Consider the following 27,241-nt stretch of genomic DNA (forward strand, 5'->3'; position numbering starts at 1 on the left):
TTTGTGAGAAAGAGAAATAAATCTTTGCTTTCTTTAAGTCACTCACACTTTGGGCTTCCTGTTAATCCTAAATATTACAAAGATCAGAAACATACCATTATTCTGTGCCCCCAAAAGTATCAGAAGGGAATGCAGACAAAACAAAATCTACTACTATGGAAAAATCAATGTATAATTAAAGGATTTTAACATGGGAGTCATTATCACAGGTCAGCAACACTTAACAATTCCTCAAGAATATCAGTTAGTTTTTTTTTTAATCTCCTCTTTTAGTTCTCCAAATTGTAAATCCTGTGATCCATAAAAGTTCCCCAGTCATAGCCTCTCTGCTGACTCTTTAAAAAAAAAACAGTGAAATCACTGCTTTGTTATTTTATAGAGTACTCTAGAGAATTAACTTAGCCTCCTATGCTATAAGAAAAAAATTAAAAATATAGCCACTTTCAAAAATCAATTGTAGAGCTCTACGGTGCCATCATGAATCTGGCAATTGGCCCAGATTGAAATGTATTGAATACATTACAATACAATAATACATGTCCCAGCTGGACAGTGTGAGTGAGAAGAGAAGGAGCTGTTGTATCTATTTCCTAGTTTCTCCATGCTTGAGTTCTAGAGAGAAATTGCTTGCTGAAAAATTAATTTCAAAGAGGTGACTGTTAGTTACACTAACACTTGCTTCAGGTATATGAACTGTGGTAAAAAAACAAAGATTGATAGAATTTAGGCATGTCTCCAGGGTAGCATGTTAGGAGTAAAGAGAAACAAGTCATCTGGCCCATCTGGTGTGATGGTGAGGCATTTGGTAGGGGTGATGGTTAAAACGGATCAGGCACAGCTACTGGGGAGTATAAAGACTTCAGAAGACTGAGGGAACTTGATTAGCTATAAATGCCCTATATCTACAAATATCGCCACTCACATACATATAAAAAAAAAAAAAGTTCAACACGTATGTCTCAAAAACAAACAAATGTGGAATGACAATATTCTTTTTTCTTTCTTTCTTTCTTTTTTTTTAAAGATTTTATTTATTTATTTGACAGAGAGAGAGAGACAGCCAGTGAGAGAGGGAACACAATCAGGGGAAGTGGGAGAGGAAGAAGCAAGCTTCTAGTGGAGCATGGAGCCCGATGCGGGGCTCGATCCCACAGACTGGGATCACGCCCTGAGCCGAAGGCAGACGCTTAATGGTTGAGCCACCCAGGCGCCCCTGGAATGACAATTTTCAATAAACCACCACCATTTCCCAATTTCCCAGATTTCTCTTTAAGGGATACAAAGACAACTAACTTCAGTGCAAGTCAAAGACTGCTAAACATTAGTAATCATTCGAGAATAAGACTAATAGCAATAGCAATTTATATAAAAATTGCTTAATTGTTAAAATATTAAAGTCTAATAAAGATATAGACCAGTTAATTGTTGCTTTGCCTTGCTTCCTTCTAAAGCGAATAGTTCTCAAAACCTCTCAAAAAAATTAAGAAGTTACAGTGAGAATCGGCCACATGAATAACAACCTAATAACAATGTGTGAAATTGAAGAAAAGAAACCTCATTTAAAGTGGAGTCACGAGGCCAAAAGGGAGTGCTCACATATATCACCCCTTGCCATCAATTGCAGGCCCAATGGAAGAGGCATACCTTACATTCCCAAAAGGAAAAAGATACCCCGTTAGGCAGAAGGAAGATTTTTCCCCTTGTCTGGCAACAGCCCAGCCAATAAGAAACCGCCACAACTCAGCCAATGAGAAGCCACTACACTTCCAACTCCCAGTTTACTCCAATGGACTTTTTGTTTGTAACAGCCCTTTCAGACCCACTCTCCTCTATAAAAGCGAGTTCCTTTCCTTTATTCAGATTTGCCTAGGGCTTTTGCTATAGTATGCTTGTCTCAAGTTGTAATCCCTCTGCTATTCCTGAAAAGCCCATTTTGCTAGTAAAAAAAAAAAAAAATGGATGTTTTACTTTTAAGGTTGACAAATTGAATGAGGAAAAAAATAGTAATAAATGCTTCTTTTAAGGTCTTTTTTTTAATCCCATAACCTTTTCTGATTAAGCTTTTATGGTCCTTCGAAAGCCACTGATTTTTAGAAGATATCTTAATATGATTAGAGAGTGAAGATAAAGAATAAAGAATTTGAAAGTAGTTTAAAAACTACCATAAATAGTATTTTTAAATGATTTTCTTCTGAAATTCAAATAGTTAAGAACTAAAAATGAAAGTAGACATACCCCAAACTAAGATTCAAGTAATAATGTCTTGCTCACTCTGAACACCAGAAATATTTCTTTAAACATAAGCACTGATTTTCATCACAAGGGGATTTGAATGATCACTTTCCATTTCTGGAGAGATCAGAAAAGATAGAAAATGATCATCAATACCTGTCATTTTAATCAAGGAGTATAGCCTTTAGACCTTTACTTTCCCTTTCCCACGTCTCCTTCTGACACAGTCACCCAGAACAGCACTTAAAAGAGAATTATTTCAAAAAAAAGAGAGACAGAATTATTTCTAAATTTCACCAATATCATAGCCAGGTTTAACCCTAGCCCATTTGTATCCTATAAGCATATTACAGAAAGGCACTGTTTCTTCCAGACTGAAATCTCTTGATCTTTGTTACAATGCAGACCTTGTCAATCACAGCATGGCCCCCACTCTCCTCCTGGCCAGGAGCCCTAGTGCAGATAGGGCACAACATTCATGGCAGCTCTGCTTGCACCTGAAAGATCGAGATTGTTTGCCTCTAAATGGTTATCCTGCACTTATACAGCCTTTAATGGAAGAATCAAGAGAAAAGTTAAATAAATTCCTAGGAGCTTTATTTAAAGCAACAGAAGAGCAGTGCCTGGGTGGTTCAGTCAGTTTAGCATATGCCTTTGGCTCAGGTTATAGATCCCGGGGGCACTGGGATGGCGCCCCTCATCAGGCTCCCTACTCAGCAGGGAGCCTGCTTTTCCCTCTCTTTCTCTGCAGCTCCCCCTGCTTGTGCTCTCTCTCTCTAATAAGTAAATAAAATCTTTTAGAAAATAAAAATGAAAAAAAAAAATAAAGCATCAGAAGATTTGTTCTGAAGTTTTGCAAATGTACTTCTAACATCCAACTCACTTATTCAACCACTGACTTAGGCTTTCTCTGAGCTTTTTCCCAGCACTTAGAGGGCATAATTTTCAAGAAAACCAGAAGGAACACAGCTAGAAAATCATTATATTCAGCTACTTTAATTTTTCTTAATCTCCATTTTAAAGATAATCCTATTTTCCCCTTTTTTTTTTTGTTTCTTATCATGTTTTTAAAAGTATATATAATATTAATTCAAGAGATTAGGTCTAAATGATCCAAAGATTTTTTTTATAATTAATTTTAACATGGCATTTTTATCTTAAACAAGATTAATTTTTAAGTAATGTTTGTAATCTCTTTAGAAAAACAAATGTAACTTACTACCTTTAACTCAATTCACTCACTCTAGCACAAATCAAATTTTATTTTCTCACAATTCATCATGCTTATATTTTTCATGTATTTTACAAGTTGTTTCCAAACATTGTGACCTATTTTATAACTTTTATTCAAGAAACATAAGATTCTCTGAATCTTAGTCATTTCTTTTCCCCTTAGTAATATTAAAACTTGAAGATGACTCATATTATCAGAGAAAACATAGAGATCCTCTTCTCACATCAACTGAATATATGTATATACATAAAGCATAATAATATAACATATGCCATATGGCATGTATATAAAATACTTGTTGAAGACCACTGAACTCACAAAGATGTAAAAATGCACCAGAGAACAAATCTTTGACTCCAATTCAAAGCAGATATCTCTTAAAAATAGGCTACAAATACAGAAATTTGGGGGGAAATCAGATCTAAAATATTCTCTCTGGCCATCCTTCCTCCCTCCACTCCGCCCCAAATATTTAACAAAGTCCTAAAGAGTAACAGAGACTGCAAGAGTAAGGGGCTGACCCATCCCATTGGCTACACAAATCATCGAATCTCTTGTATTTTTTCAATCTAGGTACAAAGCCAGTGACCATACAGTTAGTATCACTCGTTAAAAATCATGATATACTTATGCTTCAAAAAATGATAATAAACCTTAGACTTAAAGAGAAAGATAATGTTAAGAATGATGTAATCAAAGTAAATGGCGATAACACATACATGCATACATATACACATTCATACCTACATTGACAGATGCATACGTAATATATAATATGCACAAAATAAAGGCAAGAGAAAAAGGGGGAAACGATGGAGAAGAATGCCAGTTAACAAATGTAGAAATAAGAGAATTAGAAAAATCACTCTTTTGCAACCCCCTATGTGATACTGATGCTAACACCACTGAATGAAAAGTTGAAGAGTGGGTTTCAGGGCATCCTCTCACTATCACTTTTCATGTACAAGAGGAAGTGTTTCCTTTATGGTGCAACGATCTAAGCAGACATCAAGTAATAAATAACCAAACTGTTCATAATCAAGAATGGCACAAACAGACATCATGTGCTTCCTAACGTGATGTTAGGAAGTACACGAATGGGAAGTGGGACATTCTTTTAGACAATGAGCCCACACTCCAAAAATGTCAAGGGCATGAAAGCAAACAAAAAGAACAGAGGGACTATTGTAGATGAAGGAGATTAAAAAGACAGGACAGCAAAATGCACTGCGTGATTTCTGTTGAATCTTGAATTTTTTAGAAAAAACTATAAAAGGCAGCATCTGGGTGACACAGGTTAAGCATCTGACTCTTGGTTTCAGCTCAGGTGATGATCTCAGGGTTGTGGGATCCAGCCCCCCTGTGTCGAGCCAGGCTTGTGCTCAGCTAAGAGTCTGCTTAAGATTCTCTCTCCCTCTCCTTCTGCCCTTCCCCACCACACTCGCTCATGCTCTCTCTCTCGTCTCTCTCTAAAATAAATACACAAATCTTAAAAAAGAACTATAAGGGACTTTTCTTTAATAATTGAAGAAATTGGAATATGGACTATATATTTAATTATATTATTGAACAACAGTTGAATTTATTTGGTGTACTATTAGTGTTGTGGTTTGTAAAAAAAGTTCTTCTTGGAGACACATACTAAATAATTTAGAAGTTATTTGTTATACCATCTGCAACTTATTTTCAAATAGCTCAGAAAAATGTATATGACACACAAACATATATACACATGGATACATACACACAGAGAAATAAAGTACATGTGGAAAAATGTTAAGTGATAACTCTAGCAAAGAATGTAGTATTGTTTATTGGATTATTCTTTTAGAATTATATTATATAATATAATATATTATATTCTTTTATAACGCTATTCTTCCATAGCATTGAGATTTTCAAAATAAATTGTGGAAGAAAAAGAGCTAAAGGAAAAAGGAAGGACAGTCGATTGATCTGGAAGTGCTTCCAGATAATTCCATATAGAAGGCTGTTCCTATTACATCATTTAAATGCTATGTTGGAGGCAACATAAATATATATTATGATACGATATGATATGATATATAATATGAAAGTATAATCATCTCTGAAGAAAATGTCCAAACAGATTAGCTCAAAGATGAAATTCAGTTAACGGTTAAAATTACTCAGAAGCAGCATGACACCTAAACTCTACAACCATGTCACAGTTAATTTTAATCTCAGTGTTGCTGTTTACTAGATGGGCATGATACCCAAGATTAACTGGACATTTCTTGGATTTCTTTTCTGTAAAACAAAGATAATAATACCTAACCCGTATGGTTGCTCTGACGATTAAATGTTGCAATGCTGCAGGTCAGTGGGTCTCAAACATTAGTTGCACCAATCACCTGGATCTCTGAGACCTGTCCCCACTCCACGTTTTCCAATTCAGTAAGTCTGGGATAGAGGCCGAGAATGTGCATTTCCAAGGAGCTCCCAGGTGATTCTGGTGCTGCTGGGCTGGAGACCATACTTTGAGAACTGAAACTACATATATTCAAATTCAAAAATGGGCATACTCCACCAGAGACAATACAGAGAGAAAGCTGGTCCACCACCCCTCGGGGTGGCCTTTATTACCTTGAATGAGCTCCTTCACCACCCTATTGTGACTTGCACATTTTTTTCCTTCAGTTGGAAGATCCTTACCTTTCCCATCCCTGCCCTGAGGCTAACGACACATCAACCTCTCACTTGCCAAGAACTAAATATAGCACATAAACCGCAGTTAGTTCCACCTCTGTTTCTTCTCTGGAAGTAGATGTCATATGTAAAACAAAGCAAGACAGCCTGATTATACTGGATTCCCCTTACCCCACCCCTGGGGCATAACCTCCAGGATGGGTCAGACAAATCAGGATCCTTGGTACTGGCGTCGGAAAACTCATTGCCATAGGCCTCATGTGCCCCAGCTTAGATCTTCCTTTTTCATACCACTGTCCAGATCAATTCCAAGCTTACTCTGCACCCTGATTTGGGTTTGGGGGCCTCGACCCCTCATGGATACTTGTCAGAAGAATAGAATAATAGACTGTAAAGAGTACGACTCCAGAGACCCAAAGAATCCTAACATGATTACTAGCTAGGAGGCACTTAAGGTCACTTGAGCCTTAGTTTGCTAATCTGTACAATAGGAAAAACATAACTTGATCCATAAGATTAAAGGAGATAATGTATATAAAAGCACTGAGCTCGGTATCTGACTATAGGAAGCATAAGATATGTTAGATTTAAAAAAAAATTAAACTGATGATGAAGAGGACAATGACAATTGATAAAGGAAGAAAAACCTTTCTATTGGTGAAATTAAACCTTGGGCCATTTCCTGGCCAGCTTCTGCTCTACATTTATCCCTCTACCTTAAACTCCCACCATGACTCAAAGCCCAGTAATAGGACTTTGAAAAACAAATTAAACGTCTTTCCAATGGCTGTCTTAAATTCTAAGATCAATGAATGGGCATTCTGTTCTTCCAATGGTATAAAAGATTTTTAAAGGGTAATGGAAAAAATTAGTAAGCGTCATGGAATTTCTTAATGGTGGAGATGTTTCCAAGGTCTCTTTATGCAGGACCCTGAGTGTGGAGGTTGGAAACATTGGCCCAAATAAAGCTAGAACACAGTGCTCTGTTCTGCAGTCTCATGAGATGGAATCCTGAGTGAGAGGCAATATACAGTGGATGACAGAGCAGTGGGTTGAGTTGGCACAGCTGGATTGCAGTCAGGGACCCTCACCAACAACCTTGGACATTATCCCCATGTACAAAATAAATACTCATTCTGTAGGATCTCTTCTACCTCTCACAAATGATGGTTATCTCTGCTTCAACTTGGCTCTGGATTAGCCTTCTAACCTGAAAGAACAATCATCCGATTGACATATAGGTTTGCTCAGTTCATGAAAGTCCTGACATTCACCCAGTAGTGGCCTCAAGAACTAGATCACAATTGTAACGGACCACCTTGAACGGAGAGCAGAAGAAAATAATACTTTGTTAAAGTAAGTTTTATGGAAAGGTATTCAAAAACCTCACGGATATATACTTACTGCATTGACATTTCTATAGCCACTTATGCCCTAAAGAATGAAAATAAATGCTTTTAACCTTTAAAAAAAGCTATAATCAGGTAACAAAACAGGTTGAACAGCATGATTTGATTTTTAAAGAATATATAAAGAGCTGTACACACCGAGGTAAAAATGGTATTTATCACTCAGTGATAGTTAAAGATTTTTAAATTTTTTCTTTTCTTTGTCAATATTTTCTTGTTTTCTACCATCTGCATGTATTGCTTTTGTAATAATAAGCAATATGTAATATTCTGAATCCTGCTTCTCTGTCTTGCATTCTTTTATAGGTTCTCTGCCTGGAAAATAATTCAGAATACTACTAATTTTTTCATGGATAAAAAGAGAAGCCGTTCATAGTTCCCTAGAATATCTTCCAAACAGATCATTTTTTTCCCCATTAAACTCTACCCCAATCTTTTAAAATTCCCTTATTGAGGTCCTTTAGGTTAATGTCCTTAATCGTGACTTTCTCACAAAAAGTAAGTACACGCTCAGCCTGCCATAAAAAGGTATCGCAGGTTTCAGAGCTCAGATTCACTTGCTTGTCCTAAAACTAGTTATGGAGGTTTTTACATTGGGTCCCCTTCACAGCTTGAAGGAGGCGGAAAAGCAGAGAATTGACAACATGTGTTCAAATTCTACTCTAGGTTGAATCATGACTCTGCCATTCTCAAGCTGTGCAACCTTGAACTTTTTCAGTACCCAAAAAACAACAGGTGCTTATTAGAGCATTTGATGGCTCAATAAATTCAACTATAATTAATTCTAAAATAAAAATTATGCTCCTTCTCAAATAACCTCAGAAACTAAGCTTCTACAGTGCGATCCCAAATCCGATCCCATCCTCAGCTTTCCCTATTTCTGAGAGAAATAAATACACTTGAATATATTTTGGGCAATTTTTCTGCTTTGATTTTAATATATAAAAACTCAGCCTATTGTTTCTCAATTTGAAGATATTTTAAATGCGCAAATGAGCAATTTCTATTTCTTAATAAATAGATTATTATTTCTCAGAAGTAGAATTAGTATCTAATCAATCTAACTATACAAACACAAAATTTTTTGAGCCGAAGGAAAATTTGGATGTAGGCACGTCTTTTCCATTCAGACAGATGCCTGTTAATATAAACTCATGTTTACATACTCAAAAACTTAGTTTTTGAGTTCCTAACACTGAAATAAAAAAGACTGTTAAATAGAATATTCAAAGGGGATGGCACAGAGTCTGTTAATGTTAGTAGTACGTAAGTTTATTCTTCCTAAGGTTAATTACCAAACAACTTCACTAGCAACTGATGGGGCAGTCCACTATACAATGAGAGTAGAGGGATGTTGGAAGGACAATTTCCATTACCTTAAAGATTTCATTGATTTACTTATTAACTTGTTGTGCTCACAGAGTAAATGATTCTAATGGTTATTCTTGCTAGTAAGACACTAGTGCTCCTATGTGAATGGGGAAAGTCCTTAGTACATCTTTCAAAGTGGTTTATAATAATACCTACTTCACAGAGACACTGTGAGAATTTGATGAGAAAATAGACAATTTAGCAGAATCTGAATACAGTAAGTGCTTATTAAATGTTATGCAATATTATCAGTACTTTTTATTGCTGAGAAAATATAGGCACTGAAGAAGTTAATTCCTCAAGATTTTTTGAAAGAAGACTATATCAGAATAATTTCCCATGAAAATAACAATGTATCCCAGTCTATTTTCAAAGCTCACTCCTTGACAAATTATTTCTCTTGCTACTTCCTTGGCAATAAAGAGAAAACTTCTTTAATTCCCTTACTTCAATGTCACCCCTATGGGAGTACATTCATACTGGTTGAACTCAGCCCTTTACAGTGGATAATTAGAAATTATATTTCTTGGGGCGCCTGGGTGGCACAGCGGTTAAGCGTGTGCCTTTGGCTCAGGGCGTGATCCCGGCGTTATGGGATCGAGCCCCACATCAGGCTCCTCTGCTATGAGCCTGCTTCTTCCTCTCCCACTCCTCCTGCTTGTGTTCCTTCTCTCGCAGGCTGTCTCTATCTCTGTCAAATAAATAAATAAAATCTTTAAAAAAAAAAAAAAGAAAGAAAGAAATTATATTTCTTTTTAACCATGAAACCATTTAAACATATAAGAGTATAAAAGACAATGTGTACAAAAATACCAAGTTTAACATGTTAATACTTTGCTTTCTTTACTTCAATTCTCTCACTTTGTTTTCTAAAAAAATGAAATGTTATCGATAACATCTCTATTCTCAATCTGCCATTTTCTTCCCCAGCAGTAACCACTATCCTAATGTTGGAGGGTATTATTTTCATGATGTTCTACTTCTTTATGAATGTAGAATCCATAAATAGTACTATTTCTAAATTTTACATAAATTATACTTTAAGTATCCTTTACAACTGATGATTCTTTTTTTTTAATTCAGCATTGCATTTTTTAAATTAGCTATCTATTCATGTAGGCCTGGACCATTCATTATAAATCTTGCAAACTAATTGTTTGAATAAACCCTGGTGTATGTGTTTATTCACTGCTAAGTGGATTATTTCCTATATTACAAACTTGCTCAAAGAATCGCCCTGTGTACAAGTGCCTGGATTGTTCTAGGGTAGAGAAGTATCTTGGCAAGTTAGATGCATCTTCAACTTTGCAAAGTATTCCCAAATTGCTCTCCAAAATCATCAAACCAATTTCTACTTCAACCAACATGAACATGGTTTCATCTTCCCCCACACCCTTACTACTATTTGGTATCACTATAGCCATTGAATTTTTCCAATTTGCTATTGATATATATTTTCACATCTGCCTGAATTACTTGCCAATCCAATCATTTGCTAGGAATCTCATAATGTCATTCTCTGGAAAAAGCCTATAATAAGAGAAAAAGAGGAATGAATGCATGAGTCTAACAATTCAGCCATTCATGAAACATATCTTTTTAAATGAAAAGGCCAAATCAAGGAAGGAAGGGGATGGATCAACATCTGAAAGTATAAATACGAATCAAAAAGCATGTTCTTCTTACAAGGTAGCCACAAATAAACTAACACAAAAGAAATCTCAAAATTTAATTCCTGTTCTGCAGTTTAGGACCAATTAGATTATACTAATTCCTTAAGAAACCACAAAAGCTGCAATTTCCTCTTTGAATCTTTAGAAGCAGGGCAAAGTATATAAAGCCCAATGTAAAAATAAATAAATTTTGCTTGTTGAGATCTCATATTCCATGTAGTTGGTAAATCAAAATTAGTCCAATCATTTACACATCAGTTGAGGATAAGTTAATAAGCTCATTCACTAGGTTGCTTTTACATAAAGGGAATTAAATACAAATCCTTCATGTTGCTACTCAGCCTTCATAAAAATAAAAACCACAGTGGTCCTATGAATATGAATGCCAGTAGTTTTACACAAAGCAATATTAAATACAACAATAAACTATTATGTGTTCTTGGCTACCAATATTGTACTCATCTCCAGGAAAAAATTATAATGAGTAACACTGGCCTTGATAAATGTAATTTTTAATTTGTTTTTTTGTTGTTGCTTCTGTCATTCTTGATTTGGTTATTCTATTTTCATTTATACTTTCTACCATTGAAAAATTGATAATATTCAGCTGTGTAAACTGTGTCTTTATCTGGTCAAGTCACTGGGATGTATTCTAGGTAATCTTGCCACAAGGAACATAGAAACTTCTAGAAATAAAGTCTTCACAGATACATGGAAAAATAAAGCTGATGCAGGGTACTGGCACATCACATGCTAAAGAGCCATGAAGCTGCTTTGATCTTGGTCACAATAAGACTCTCTGAAGAATATTAAAAATAATTTTCTAGGAATTTATTAATTTCACATTAGACAAAAGTACATTGAATGTCCTTCCATTTTCATAACTTGTTTCAAAGAGGAAGTAGGTAAAAGACTTCTTTGATTTAATGACCTTTTAAAACTGGCAATGCTTGATTGCTTGGTGTCCAATAGAGTCAATGATTTAACTAAAGTTATATTTTTAAGTATAATTATTTACTAAGAAATGACCTTTTAAAAAGCCAAAATGTACATATCATTAATAAAGCAATGCAGGGATTTTAGGTTTTCATTTTGAAAAGAATGTTGTACTTATATTTCTTTTATAAATGCTATTTTTGAAAAAATCACACACAAAATTGCTATTAAGTTTGTCTTAGGTGAAACTGTGTAACTAGGAAAAGAAAACAGAATCAATACCATAGATTATATTCCTGGGTGCACACAGCTCACATAATAACTAAACAGCATGATGTATTTTATGGTACTATTGAACACATTCTGTGTTTAAAGAAAGTTAATAAATATAAAAATTTTCAATAGTCTTATATTTAGTTATGAAATTATTCTATTCTCAAATCCTTAAAAAAATTCATTGGTTGCATCCTGGAATGAACTCCTCTTGATGATGGAATGTAATTCTTCTTATATATTGATGAATTCTGTCAGCTAATATATTGTTAAGGATTTCTACATCTATACTCATGAGGAACATTGTATATGGTTTCCTTTCTTTGTATGGTCTTTGCCTGATTTTGGTATCAGGGAAATACTAGCTTCATAATGAATTGAGAAGTGTTCCCTCTCTTCTATTTTCTAGAAGAAATGATGTAAAATAAGTATTAATTCTTTTTTAAAAGGTTAGTAGAATTCTCCAGTGCAACCATCTAGACTTCAAGAATGTTTTTCATTACAAATTCAATTTATTTAATAGTAATAGGACTACTCAAATTATTTCATATTGGATGAGTATGGTGGTTTATGTTTTTTTGAGAACTTAGTCCATGTCATCTAAGTTCTCAAATTTGTGTGTGTACCATTGTTTATAGTATTCTATTATCATTTTGATGTCTGCTTGGTCTGTAGTGATATCCTCTTCCTTCCTGATATTGGTTATTTCTGTCCTCTCTTTTTAACTTTGACAGTCTTGCTGGAGGGTTGTCAATTTTATTGATCTTTTCAAAACTCAAGTTCTTTGTTTCACTGATTTTCTTTAATTGTTTTTCTTTTCTTTTTTTTAGAGAGACAGTGCAAGGGGGGTTGGGAGACGAAGAGAATCTGAAACAGACTTCATGTCCAGCGCAGAGCCCCACTCGGGGCTCAATCTCACAACCCTGAGATCATGACCTGAGGCGAAATCAAGAGTTGGATGCTCAACCAGCTGAGCCACCCATGTGCCCCATCTTTAATTGTCTATTTTCAATTTCATCTCATATTCTCTCCTTCATTCTGTTTGAGTTGGGTTTATTTTGCTCCTTTTTCTAGGTTCTTTAGGTGGGAGCTTAGATTGCTGAGGTTTTCCCTCACTTCCAACATGTGCCATCAGTGCTACAAATCTCCCTTTATGTAGCCATACCCCACGTGTTTTGATATACTGCATCTTCACTTGCATTCAGTTCAATGCACTTTTATCATTTCCTTTGAGACTTTCTTTATGATTATTTAGGAGTATGCTGTTTAATAAGTATGTGTTGTTTAGTTTTGAGAAATTCCTGTGCAAATGTCCCTTTTCTTATAGGGATACCAGTCAAACTGTATTTAGGGCCCACTCCAATCCAGGGTAATTTCATTTTAACTTGATTACATCTACAAAGAGCCTATTTCCAAATAAAATTACATTCACAGTCTACAGGGATTAGGACCTGGATATCTTTGGGGCCCATTATTCAACCTACTGCAAGGACTTTGTTTTAACTCTAGAACAAAGTATTGGGAAAAGGATTGTCCTCCTTTTTGACAAATCACAAACTATCTCAGAAAACATGCAGCACTTTTACTCACAATTGTATACAGGATTATGATGGGTGGAATTGGAGATTAGAGGCAATACATTGAAAACTGCCAAAGAACTCATTTCAACTATAATGTGTTTTCTTCAATTAATTTGATGATAAATATAGAAAATTCTAAATCACACACAAGTATAACTATTTTTCTTTTCTAGCAAGATCGAATTTTGTCATGATATATGTATCTAAGTAATTCTTATTTTAAAGTATGCCTTTCCCACCAGAGATTAAACTTCAGAGCAGGGCTCTAATCCTGTACCGTTGAATCCTCAGGGCTTAGCCTAGTGTCTAATATATGTTAGGTACTCAATAAATATGTGTTCAATAGATTGAATAAATGAAAGCAAACAATTTGATGACAGCATTTGCATGAATTCCTTTAACAAGACCAGGTGAAATCCTCAGCCAGGAATGCCTCTGGGAATGCTTCTATCTTGACCCTCGTCCAGATCCTCTGCTCTATCCAACTGTCCACTTGTAGAGCCCACACAGATGCATGGTGGTCCAGCCTTTTCTGATATAAATGCTGACATAATATGTGCAGGGTACTCCAAATCTTTCTGTGTGAGTGTCCTAAAAAAATCAGTCCTAAAAATGAAGCATCTTCATCAACTACAGAGTTGTCATTTTCTTTTTCTATTTCACATTTTGATTTTGTGAAACTTTGAAAACACAAAAATACAATGACTGAGATAGCAAACACTCATGCTCCAGGTATCCATGGGTGTGTGACCCAGTCTTCTAGGGAAAGAAATCCATCCAGACATAACCAAATCCACTTTAACTTTTCTAGTTCCATTTTATTCTCCTGCCCACAGTCCATCTCCTCATTATCATGACCTTGAGCTGTATATTTCCAGTTCTTTCTAAAAACACATTTATATTTAGATCTTCTATTTACCTTTACTCTTTCTTATAGAGTTTGAGTAGAGAAATATTTTAATTTTTAAATGTGAATAGCCAATTGTTTGTTTATTCTTCATGCACTGATTTGTAATGTTATATATTTTTATTTTTTTAAATATTTATTTTTTTAAGTAACCTCTATACCCAACATGGGGCTTGAAATCATAACCCTGAGATCAAGAGTAGCATGCTCTTCTGACTGAGCCAGACAGGCACCCCTACATTTTTTAGATATAATTTTCCATTTATGTTAGTGTCTCCTGAAATCCCTTTTCAATACCACTGGCCTTTTAGTTTATTCTTGGCCAATAGCACACTGTTTAATTACTAGAGCTTTATAAGGAATATTGATACCTAGTAAGGCAATTCCCCCAGTTTTGCTCTTCATCTTGGTTATTCTAGTATCTTTACTATTCCATGTAAGTTTCTGGATCAGTCATCAAATTTCATTACAAAATATAAGAATAGAAAAACAAACCTAATTGGTATTTTGGTGAAAATGAATTAATTTATAATTTTATTTAGGGGATTTTACTTCATTATGATATGGGATTCTTGGAATCTATGAACATAACATTTCTCCATTTTCAGGTCTTACATTTAACATATATAAAACATCTAATATAAAATCTTTTTTAATGTTTTATAATTTTCTACATAAAGATCTTTGACATATGCCAGCCATCTAACAGCTTTTGCCAGTATTGAGAATTTTGTTTTTAATATGTTTTCTAAATAATTATTGGGGTAATATTAGCTAGTGTTTATTGAGTATTTATTAGTGTTTATTAGGCCAGGTACTGTTCTAAGGACTTTACCTATATTAACTAATCTAATCCTCATAACTACTGTAAGGGGTAAATAATATTCTTAGCTCCCATTTTACAGGTAAGGAAACTGAGACACAGAGAGACTAAGTATCTTGCCTCAAGTCACACACACACACACACACACACACACACACACATATTTAGGATTATATATGTGTATGGATGTGTATTTATATTTAGGATTAGAAAAGAATTATGATGTCCTGCCATCAGGCTGCCAGGGAGTAGGGTGCCTCACAGAAGGCCTTAGATACTTAAAGTAACTGTGACTATCTATAAATGGGGCAAACAAGAGGCCCTTTTCCTGCCCAAATACTTTGTGACAAAATCAAATTTGATTTGCTCTTTCACTTTACAGATTAAAATTACAAACTCATACTAAAACTTGTAAAATAAAATTATAAAACGTAAAGCAAAAAATAGGTAAATATCCCTTTAAGAGTTGTGCTGTTCTAGAATATTAAATAATTTTGTAGCTGCCTGGCCATCTGACAAGAACTAAAAAATAAGAAAATGAGTTTTGGAAAGGACAAAGCATTCCTAAGTTCTGTAGGTACATACTAATGAGAAAGGACACATCTTATACTGAATATGCCAATGCGGATTTTTAAGGAAGTTATACAGACCGCTACCACAAACCACTAATGATGGGAAAAAATCATCTCTTTACGAGGCAAAAGTTAATTATTGTTAATTCTGCCTTGACTGATAGCTGAATGGAACATGCCTATTTTTTTCAAGTTGATGTCTCCAAAATAAACATTTTGCTCAGATCGGTCTACCTGAATTATTCGTGTACTGTTTACCTAGTTTGACTCATTTGTAATATTTTGTTAAAGTTATCTTCTAATTACAGAACCGCAGGGTCCTTCCTTCTCTGTGTTGTTTTGAAGCCAGCCAGCACTTACGGTTCTGAGGTTCCCAGATTCCACTCATCACAACAAACCTCTAAAGTTCGTGAGCTCCTACTAGAACAAATCTGAGAACTGAGGTCAAATTTCTCAGCAACATTCTGCAAAAATTAAGAATCATCTCAAACCTTTACCTCAAAAATAAATAATAACTAGGAAGTCACACTAGCCCACTTTCATTCTTTCCAGCTTCTCATTTTCAGATATTTGTACCAATGCACCTGCCTTAGGATGGACTTATTCTCCAAAGAGCTCAAGTTATTCAAAGGTGAAGTGAAAGTAAGTCCTCTGTATGGGCTGTTTCATAGTATATCTTTAATATTATTTTAAAAACAAAATTCCTTTTTTTAACTATAGCTTTATGTTTCTTGGGCTGGAGTTCATCATCCTGTATCATTCTTATGATTATATAATATTCATTTCCCAATTAAATGAACTTGTCCAAATAAAAACTAGTTTTGGTTCCTGTATATCAGATTATCAGAATATCCAAAATCTCCCTAAGGACCACTCTCTCCTAAGTGGTCCAAGAATCCATGAATGTGATTCAGGTCAAAGAGACCAATCACACTTCAGTAGTAGATACTGTCAGAGGCTATACCAGCAACTCCTCTTCTTCCTTCTAACGGGACCTTGATTTTATTAGTTGCTCTCCATGTAGCTATTTCCTCAGGGAAGACAAGACCCTTCTCCCTCCCTAGCAGTTGACTCCTGATTGACTAGAGCTGATCATAGTTGTTTTATCCCTCTTGGCAAACATTTGGTTTGGCATAGCATGTGACCCAATGAAACATGGGGAGAAGTCTAATGAGGGACTTTGGGGAAATGTTCTCTCTTTCCTAAAAAGAGACCCAAGATAGAAAGATTTCTTTTTTCCCTTCCTCTTGATATTGATATGGAAGTACATGATGTCTGGCACTGCTGCAACCATACAGCAACCGTGAGGTAATCTGTTGTCATGAGGGGAATGGAAGAATAGAAAAGATGGAAAGGCTCTTGGCTTCTGATTACTTTTCTGAGCCACAGAATTAACCAACTCTAGAAGAGTCCTACCTTACAGAATTCTGATGATATGAGAAAATCAACTCAGGAATATATTCAGTTAAAAGTAATAGAAATCTCAGTTTATAGGGGGTTAAGCAAATAAATATTATTTTTCTCTTTCATCATGAAGTCCAGAAGTAGGTACAAAGGGGGTTTGGAAGACGGCTGCCATACAGCAATGTAGAAGGGGCCTATATTAAAAGTATTTAGCAGCACAAAAATTAAAATATGGCTTTCTAATATGAAACTAAAAGTGAGGGAACATGAATTTTCCAGAGCACAAAGTATGGTCTAAAATGATGACTTGGGCTATGACTAAGGTTGTGTTTACTTCAGTTTACTACTCAATAGCCAAAAAAAAAAAAGGCAGCGCAAAAGATAAACATGAGATCAGGGAATAAGTGAGTCAACGTTGCTCCCTATGATGACCCGATTTCTCACAGAAGTGCACCCAAAGATATCTACACTTTAACAGCGTGAGGAACCCATCACTTTGGAGGAGGCCAGACTTGTGAGCTTCCTGCCTCTTACGCCGTTAAGTGAAGGAGAAGCAGCCCATGGATCAAGGATCTACTCTGTTATCACAAAAGAAAAAAAGTTCTACAAAGAACAAAATCTTGACCCCCCTAATTCTGTGACCATCTCATGGCTTACACAGGATCAGAACTATATGGATAAAAGCTAAAACTAGACTCAAAGAAACAGAGAGAAAACCAAAAGGTAGATACAAAAACACCAGGTCCTTGGAGCAAGAAGACTCCAGAGTAGAGGAGGCTAAAAACCCAAGTCTGCAGTGTGCTCGACTGTGCTGCCCTGAATCAGAACATCCTCTGGTGACTGTGAAGCCCCCGACGTGGAGGAGAGGAAAGTGGCATGTGACAGAAATTTCAAATCTATTAAGCTTCGTTACTCAACACTTTTCTTACATTGAAATAAAAAGAAGCAATATGCAAAGAAGTGAGTCAAGCTCCTAGCAGAGTTAATGAACCAGATGCTCCAGGGAACTGAGCAGCAAGAGAAAAAGAAGCCTCCAAATGGCAGGTGCTGCCACAAACTCCACACATTCAACACCACTGGAGGTGAGCTGCTGAGAGTTTTAAAACAGCTTAATGTGTGTATAATAGGGCTTGACAGCAAAAGAACACTGGGCTAGCTTCAAGTGGCAGCAAGTAGTAATGGGACGATTAAAAAAAAAAATGGGAATTAAAAATAGTCTGGAGTCATTCTGTGCAGGATAGCAGTTTTCAAAGTGTAATCTCTGGACCAGCAGCATCAACAGCACCTAGCAACCCAGTGGCAAGTTCTCAGCCTCCACACCAGAACTATGGAATCTGGAGCTCTCGGGTGGGGAGACCAGCAATCTAGCGAGTGTTCGAACACAAGGTCTCCAGGAGAGTCTAGTGCATGCTCAAGTCCGAGAACCACCAGCTCGGGGACAAGAAGCCCTAGCTACCAGGAAGTGAGGTGAGGTGACCAAGGGCACCAGCTCTGAAGTCTCACAGCCTCTGGATTTGCATCTCAAATCTTTACGTCTGGTGGTGTGAAACTGGACAAGTACTGAAATCCTCTCAACCTATTTATAAGTGTACTTATCTTAGAGTTTTATTGTAGGGGTTACCAATCACATTCACGAAAGCTGCTCATTCAACAATATTAGCTATCATTTCACCATCGATATCATCATAGCACAGCCTGAAGGCATGACTATGTTAATTTCTCTGTGTAGGAAGGCACCACATACTCAATGTTCAATGTATTTTATAAAATAAAACAAGAAGGTAGGTGCAATTACATAGGAAGATTTGCATATGAATGGTTGAATTAATAATAACTCTTCTAGGACTCAACATACTTAGCACTGTTTTAAATGCTTTACATATACTAAATCATCCAATCCTCTTTAATTCTTACAATAACTTTACAGAGTCTGGGGGCGCCTGGGTGGCTCAACTGGTTGAGCATGTGACTCTTGGTTTCAGCTCAGGTCATGTTCTCAGGGTTGTGGAGCTGCACCCCATGCCAGGGCTCTGGGCTCAGTGTGGAGTCTCTCCCTTTCCCTCTCCCTCCCCCTCTGCCCCTCTCCCCACTTGGCACAGGCAAGCGTGCTCAGACTCTCTCTCTAAAAAACAAATAAACGAACAAAAAACAATAACTCTACAGAGTCTATTATTAGCCCCACTTTACAGATGAGGAAACTGAGGCAAGAGACGTTAAATACAGTGCTGAAAGTTACAAAGCTAGAAAGTGGTAGAGTCAGGATTTAAATACAGCTAAACTGCCTCAGAGTCTATGTGCTTAACCACTATGCTATACTGCTTCTCAAAGTTAAAAACAAATTTTAATGTTTAAGGCAAAAGTTTCAGTTATCTAGAAAATACACTTACATGGAATATCTCATTCTCTGAGGGATCAGAAAAACAGAACATTCTATCCTTCTTTCTGCTACCTGCTCTAGAAGCATCTCTTCTGTATGCATTCAATGCACCCAACTGATTCCACAGATAAGCTGGTAGCCTGCAAAGTGGGAAGGCTGTTCCCTCTCAAATGGCAGGAAGAATCAGAGGCAGGAAGAGCTAGTGAGAAATGCACACAGTGGGAAAATTCATGGAGTTCCCCAGCTTCTAATTTTCTCAGTGCAAGGGCATTCCAGGATAACAGAACAAACTATTACCCTCCAGCAGCAACAGTACCTCTGCTCTGAGTCAGAAGCTCAGATAGTTGAATGTACTAAGAGGAAATAAGAGAACAGAGCTCCAGGGGAAACAGGCTGCACTGCTCCAAGATGCACTCTCTATGCCTAAGCAAGCTGCCTAGGAGCCTGTGTCTGGACAGAAGGAAGCAGCTTCCTTGACCTTGGTTGGTAGATTTTACTGGGTATTTGTCAGGGCTTTCAAAACTACTCAGTGTTCCAAACAAGAGACAGCAGACGCCAAAGCCCCAACAAAAGGAGGCAATCGTTTGGACAGAAACCTGCAAGGCAGATCAATTCTACCCTTAACTCCTGCAATCTCTCTGGGTTTTGAATGCCTGCCAAATTCTTTAGGCTTCTTCAAGGTAACCAATCCAAATAACTCACTCACTGTTTCTACGCTCTCAATTGCCAGTAGTTCCAAGACATACTGTGTTGTGATAAGAGAAAACAAAAACAAAAACAAAAGTCTCCCTATTTATTTCCGGATGCCAGAAACACTCTAAAATGAAATTGAGAGAATGTGAGATCCTCCTATTATTTAGAATGAAATATTCACTAGAGCAGGTTTTTGGCAGAATGGAAATTTCAATAAGCATTCTACTTCTTTTATGACCTCTCACTGAAAGTGGTATCTCATTTCTCACACACACGTTCCCTCAACGTCTTATCTCATATGTTATGGAAACAGACATTGAAAAGGAAATACCCATGTTTTACCCTATAAATTTTCCCACTATCTAAACTGTAAAGGAAAACCAGAAGCAACAAGATACCTTGTAGGTCAGAGTAAAATGTTTCCTTTCACCGTGACTGTTCATTATGCTAACACTGAGAGTTCTATAATGAGAACATTTTCTCTAGCTTTATATTCAATTTATCTGCAAAGAATTGCTGAAAGTGAAATAATTCTGAGCCTTTACTGGATGTGTAATAATATCAACCTATTATTAATTTTTAGGTATGAGAGTAGTACTTTTTAAGGTCAGTGACTTTGATCTCATGCAGGAACTAAGCTTCCTACGTAACAGAAGAGGAGGAATACGTGAGGTCTACAGAACCAATTGCCTCAGTGTCTTTTGTAAAAAAGGTATTCAGAAAATTACTCAGCAGAAAAAAAAAAAAGAAAAGAAAATTACTCAGCAGAAAAAGCTTTCTTAAATGTCATAGAGCGAAGAAGAAATATCCTCCTATTTTCCATGTGATATAACCCTTTTCAGAAACTCCTAAAACTCTTAACAAACTACATTTCATGTCGTTTTCACAGCTGTGTTCTGGGAACTGAAGAGATGGGGGAGTGATGGGCATTGTGGACTCTCTCTTCCACCCCTCAACACTCTGCTAAGGCAGTGTGGACAGGCTCAGACCAGAGACAAAAGGCTGGGTCCCAGTGGCACAGCTGAGAGCCTGCGAGTGGATCTGGGGAAAAAAAGAAAAACAAACAAAACTTCCTTTCCAAACATGCAGAGTAGAATTACACTGTACGACGTATAAAAATGTTTTTAAAAATGTAAAACTAGTCTCCCCAACAGACACTACTAAGACAAAAAGATAAAGATTCAGCTTACAGCGGAGCAACCCAGCAGTTTCCACCTTAATCAGGGGATCAAAGTTAATATCGACAGTATTGGGGTGTCCACACCATGCACCTCCTGACAAGATGCTCTGAGAAGAACACAGCCTCACTTCTGCAATAATCCTGCCAAAACCATGAGGAGACTTCAGACACACCCAGAGAGAGGGATATTGCACAAAACAACTGGCCTCTACACTTCAAAAATGTTAAGGTCATGAAGATACATGAAATACAAAGACTGAAGAACTGGTCCAGGTTACAGAAGACAGAAGGAACACGACAACTGAAAGCAACACTCTATCTGGAAAACATTATTGGGACAAAAGTTCAAATCTGAATAAGGTCTAGAGATTAGAGATGAGTATCATTTTAATATTAAACTCCTGATTTTCGTCATTGTGCTGTGGTTATGTAAAAGAATACACTTACTTTAAGAAACTACACACTGAATTATTTAGGAGTAAGGGGTATCATGTAGCAAATTACTCTAAACTACTCAGAAAAACAATACAGAAGGATGAAGCTAAAATGGTAAAATGTTCTTTGTTATATTTTAACAGCTTTCTATAAATCTCAAACATCAAAATTATGTTTAAAATTTATAATATAAAACATGAAGATAAATATGTTTCCATAGTCCAAGGGGAAAGGAAAAAAAATAGCTTAATCCATTCACAGGGAATCTCTTTGAGGGAATACTGTACTTTCTAGACTTGCTTCGCTGTCCCGCTGTCCCTTCTTTTCTCTCCCAAATGCTTAAAGCTTCAGTGCCAACCTCCATTTCTACTTAAGAAAACCCCCATTCTCTTGAAACCAGTGCAATACATCGGACTCAGTAGCCTATTTCCCAAATACTGAATAACTCAGTCCAGAATGAAATAAACAGTGAGTGTTGTAGATGGATGAATAGTGGGACTTTAAGGACTGGCCTGGTAGGACATCCTTCTGTTTGTGTGAGGCAACAACACGCCTCCTCATTCTTCCTGCTCAATTAAAAAATAAAAATTATATGATATTTGCACATCTCTCTTTCTCTCTCTCTCTCTCTCTCTCTCACACATACACCCTAAGAACAGGGACTGATTTTCTGAGACAACACAGAATAGGTTCATACTGAAGAAGAGAGAGTTCCCCCAAAATTGAATAATTTTCACACAGTCCCTCTTTCAGCAGGAAGATGGCACTTGTCATTATTAATGTGCATTCCAATTACTGCTCTCATATTCATCCTCCAGTTCCCTAAACACAGAGGGGCCTGTTGGTGAGGAACAAAACTCCATTACTTCAAACAACACTTATCTGTCCTTGCTTGCCAAATTATGGCTAACAAAAGATCCAAGAGAAACTCTGGAATTACAGCTTTTCCATACCTTAGTCTAGATACATATTCTAGGTTGTGAGTTCTCATAGGGGCTGGTAGGAGGCATATCACCATCTAACCACAAGAACTGCAGGGGAGCTGTAGGGGAGTGGCTTAGGGAATGAGGATTTGTAACTGCCAATCTCGGCTTTACCTCTGCCATCTTTTCAATGTTTCATCTTCTAAGACTCCATCCTTAATCTTAACATGTACTCTCGATTCTCCTTTTAGGACACCTCTCTATTTCTCCCTTCGCTTCCATTCCAATTGCCACTACCCTCATTCAGGGTCCCTTGACTGTAAGCTTAGACCTTAAAATTAAAAGGAACCAATTAGAAAAAGCCTTCAAAGATAAATAAAACCCCATCCAACGTCATTAGGAACTAAACACATTAGTACTATCAGGAAAAAATATGAAAATAATTTTAAGTAGAATAATACAGTAATAGATTAGCTGAAACCAATCAAATGGACCAAGTGTAAACTTCATTTATGAAGAGAAGTAGGAAGTAACAGAGGACTTGAATCCAGAGGATTGAGGCCCAAAGACAAATTTCAAAGGTATTGGTAGTTTCAGAGCTCAGATGTCCCAGATGATATCACTGGTTAATATTCAGCTTCAGCTAATTTAAAATGTAACCTCCCGAAGTGCTTATAATGCTAACCCTAAAATTGTTTGGATGACATAATTGTTTCCAAGGGAATTAGTAGCTTTAAACTTGGAGAATTAAGTAAATATATATGATTACGTTAGTCAAACCTGTAAGTCAAGTAAGTCAAACCTGTCTTTTAATAAAGTTTAGAAATAATCAATAACCATTGCAAAACATGCCATGCTTGTGATTCCAAATTAAATTCACAGGACCGGAAAACTGATTTATATCAAAGATGTTATGCTGAAATCCATCACTTTTAGAAAATTTAAGAAAGCCTAAGAGTTATTTTCATAGGTTAAATTTATCTTATGAAAATGGTTACTTAAATACTGGAAAGGCTCTCACAAATGACTAAGCGACTTAGAAAATAAAATTCAACTTCATAAGAGTAGTTTAAAATGTTTAAGGGAGTTTTAGTTTATGAATGGAATCAAACATTCATCAACCATGTCCTTAAAAGTAATTCTTAAAATGTGCTAGATTTTTAAATAGAATAAAATGATCAAATTAAATTTTAAAGCTCAAAGAACTATATTTTGACATATGTATTTAGTACATTAAATATTAATTTAAAAAAATAAAGTTTGCTCTAGATAATCTTTTCGGGGTCCAAAAGCCATCATCAAGAACACAGAAAACTCCCATTGACAAGAGGGACGCAGTAGCTTCCTGACATGGTGTGGGCCTTTTCCCTCAAAGTAGGCTATGCACAGCTGACAGACTGATGTTCCCAAAATGCCATTATGTAACATCTTTCTTCAGAAACCTCTAATTCTTTGATCTTTGATTTTTCTGGTTTAAACACAGGAAAAACCTGAAATAAGAGATCTAGGCTTCTACTCCATTTATTGTTTTGTCTCTTTTTCACCTCCAAGATTCTATTTGTTTTTAACCAGAAAGTCACCTTAATAACTAAGTTACTACCTCATTAAATTAGTTTCCCTCTCTGTCTTCTTCTGTACTCAATTCAATATTATTTTCAATCATCATTTAATAAATTTTCCATTAAGCCCCAGCCATTAAAAACCTGTTTCATCAAGCCTGTTTCTAAAATGAAGCAAACTCTTTGTCTTCTTTCTTATAAATATTTAAAAACACAATCTGAACAAAACATAGTTTCATTATGATGTCCATGAAGAACTCCAGGATTTTAATAATACAACCTTAAGAATGATTTCTGAGACTTAATCGAAAGTGTGGCAGAGAATGTTGGCTGCCTACCTCAGCTCTATTCTCTCCTTCCTCACTGAACAGAATGCCAAATTTTATCCAGGTGCATAGCCAGCTGAAGAAAAAAACTAAATTTCCCAGCCTTCTGTTCAGCCATGGCCATTTGACTAAGTGCTAGCCAATAAGATATGAGCATCACTTTCAAGTAAGATTTCAGTAATAGATGCTTAAAGCATGTGAAGGTCCCTTTTTATCCTTATTCCATTTCCCATCTTCAATGTGGATGTTATATCTGGCACAACAGAAGCCACCCAGGACCCTGAGATGACCTTGAGGATGGAAACCACTTGTTAGCATGGCAGAACAGAAAGGGAAGAGCCCAGATCTCTGATGATAGTAGAGAGCCTATCTTCAGACTTCTTTTATGTGACAAGAAATAAACTTCAACCTTGTGTAAACCACTGTTATTTTGGGGTTTTCTGTTATGTGCAATCAAGCCTTTTTCTAAACGACATAGAGAGGCACATTTTTTTAACATGTTAATAAATACTAATGAGCATTCTTGCAACAAGTCTCTTGAAATCAATAAGTATCATTAAAAGATAAATAAAACACTTCCACTAATTAAGCAGATGTTCAAATACAACATTCACATAGCATCTTTCAAAGAAAGTAGCAAAAGCAACCTCCCCTCTTCAAATGTCAGAAATTGATTCAATAAGAAATCGGCTCAACATCTAAAAAGTTCAAATCTAGCCATTATCTATGCCTATAACTATACAGAGAAGATTATCTGTTTTTTTCAGATAAACATGTCCTTTATTCTCTATAGTCCCATAAGTATTACTAAAAATGCCTTGTGTTATATTCAAGCTTTTTTTTAAAAAAATCACCTTTTCCTCTGTTAATTGAACAGATCTTTGGCATCTCCACCTTGGTGTCTCTGCTTCTACTTGATGCTCCGCATTTTGTTATCACAAGAATCTTTTTAAAACACAATTCTATCGTGTCCCCAAGTCTACACTGCCTCCCCCTCACTTTGTGCATGCGTTCATCACCTTTGCTGGTTTACATGGGGCTTCCTCATTTGGTTCCTGTACTTACTCAAATTTATTTCTCAGTATTTCCCAACCTATAGGTTTTCCTTTGCCTCCTGCACTCTCATTGTACATCAGGAACAAGTCAAAAGCCAATAGGAGCCCGAAGCAGGTATAAGATTAAGCCAATGGGCATTGGGACCACACTGCATCTTGACCGTGGTGGTAGGTACAAGAGTGTATACATTTGTCAAACTCGTCACCTTGTACATTTAAATGGCTGCATTTTATTTTATATAAATTAACTTTCTGTAAAGTTGATGGGGAGAAAAGTTAAGTAGGAGTCAGTAGCCTTGCCAATTGAAAACCGAGGGGCTAGGCAGGCAACAGATTGAAGCAGCCGCAGTTAGAGGGTACGTGGCTTCTGAAAGCATGAGAGCCAAGCGGAGTCGGAACAGCATGGATGTGGGAACAGGAGGGAAGAGGTTCCAATTTAGCAGGCTGAGGTCAGTTTTCAGAGTAAAACCAAATGAAAAAAAAACGATAGACAAGACAATACAGGCAGGGAAGAGGAGCCCACATTTGAAATCTGGCATAAGCAAGCCCGCCCATACAAAAGGTCCAAGCGTCTGCTCTCCTACTCAGCCTAGTACACTGTGCTCCTACCTCCAATGTCTCCAGCCACACAAACCTTGAGTCTGTAGTGCATTTACTTTCTTTGTATCTTTCCTTCATAGTGTCCCCCCATCTTCTTTTCTTTGGGGCATTACTAAAATGTAATCCAGGACTGATTTGCTTTCTCCATGTAGTGGATTTCCTCAGAGTTCAAAGTTGGCAAGAAACTACAGTGATAAATAATTCCTCTCCCAGCAGATGTTGTTTCTGATTTTTGGGGATCAGAGGGGAAAAAAAACAATTGTGATTTTCCAATAAATCTGCTAAACACTGCAGTGAATTATGAACTTGAGCAGAGGATATATCATCCAAGAGGCCAAAACGCAATTGGCAAATATTTCTTATTTGAAAGTTATGGCTGATTTCAATTAATCGGGAAACTATTTTTTTCTTAGGCTTGGCATTTTTTTTCAATTAAAAGTCATGGAATTCCAAAATTATATTTGGTAATTATAATTATTCATCTCATTTACTGTTATACTCAATTTTTAATGAAAATTCTGAGATTTTCATCTCTTTCAATACATTTTTCCTCAGTATTGTCATCTTTCCTCCTTGAAATAGCACCTACTTGACATGGCAAGAAAAAAAGTGAGATTTCCTTGGGTGCTTCTTTTTGTTTCCAATATTGGCTTTCTGGGCAATAAAATTTCTTGCCTTCACTGGTTATCTTTTCCATATAACAAACATCATACTTTTTTCAAGATAAAAGCCATAGCATCCAGTGGAAACAAAATGTTAATGTATAATTTTTAGATCTATGACAAAGACACATATAAGCAAATTTGAAGAGTTCTAGATAAAATGTGAAAGCTCAGAAATACTTTGTAGTACAATCAATATATACAGGTGTAGACTATCTTTCTTAGAGTATGATATATAGCTCTGATTTTATACTTATTTACATCATTATTGGATCAATTTCATAAGTTCTGGAAGGGCCTGGAACCTATTTGTTTTAACTCAATCTCCAATACTCAGCTCAGTATCT

General features: G+C 36.2%; 1 protein-coding gene across 6 annotated transcripts in view; it reads right to left on the minus strand.

Annotated features, from left to right (window-relative positions):
- The window catches only part of GRXCR1 (glutaredoxin and cysteine rich domain containing 1), a 315,893-nt gene that overhangs the window by 283,250 nt on the left and 5,402 nt on the right, over positions 1-27,241 (minus strand). The window contains exon 3 of one of the 6 annotated variants that reach the window (XR_004628888.1): positions 23,851-26,457. The exons of the other annotated variants lie outside the window; for them this stretch is intronic. The gene's annotated coding sequence lies outside the window, so the exon portion shown is untranslated. Of the gene's footprint in view, positions 1-23,850; positions 26,458-27,241 lie in introns of those variants that run through there. 6 annotated transcript variants of the gene reach the window in all.

This window comes from Ailuropoda melanoleuca, chromosome 11 (assembly GCF_002007445.2).
Source record: "Ailuropoda melanoleuca isolate Jingjing chromosome 11, ASM200744v2, whole genome shotgun sequence".
NCBI classification, from domain to species: Eukaryota; Metazoa; Chordata; class Mammalia; order Carnivora; family Ursidae; genus Ailuropoda; species Ailuropoda melanoleuca.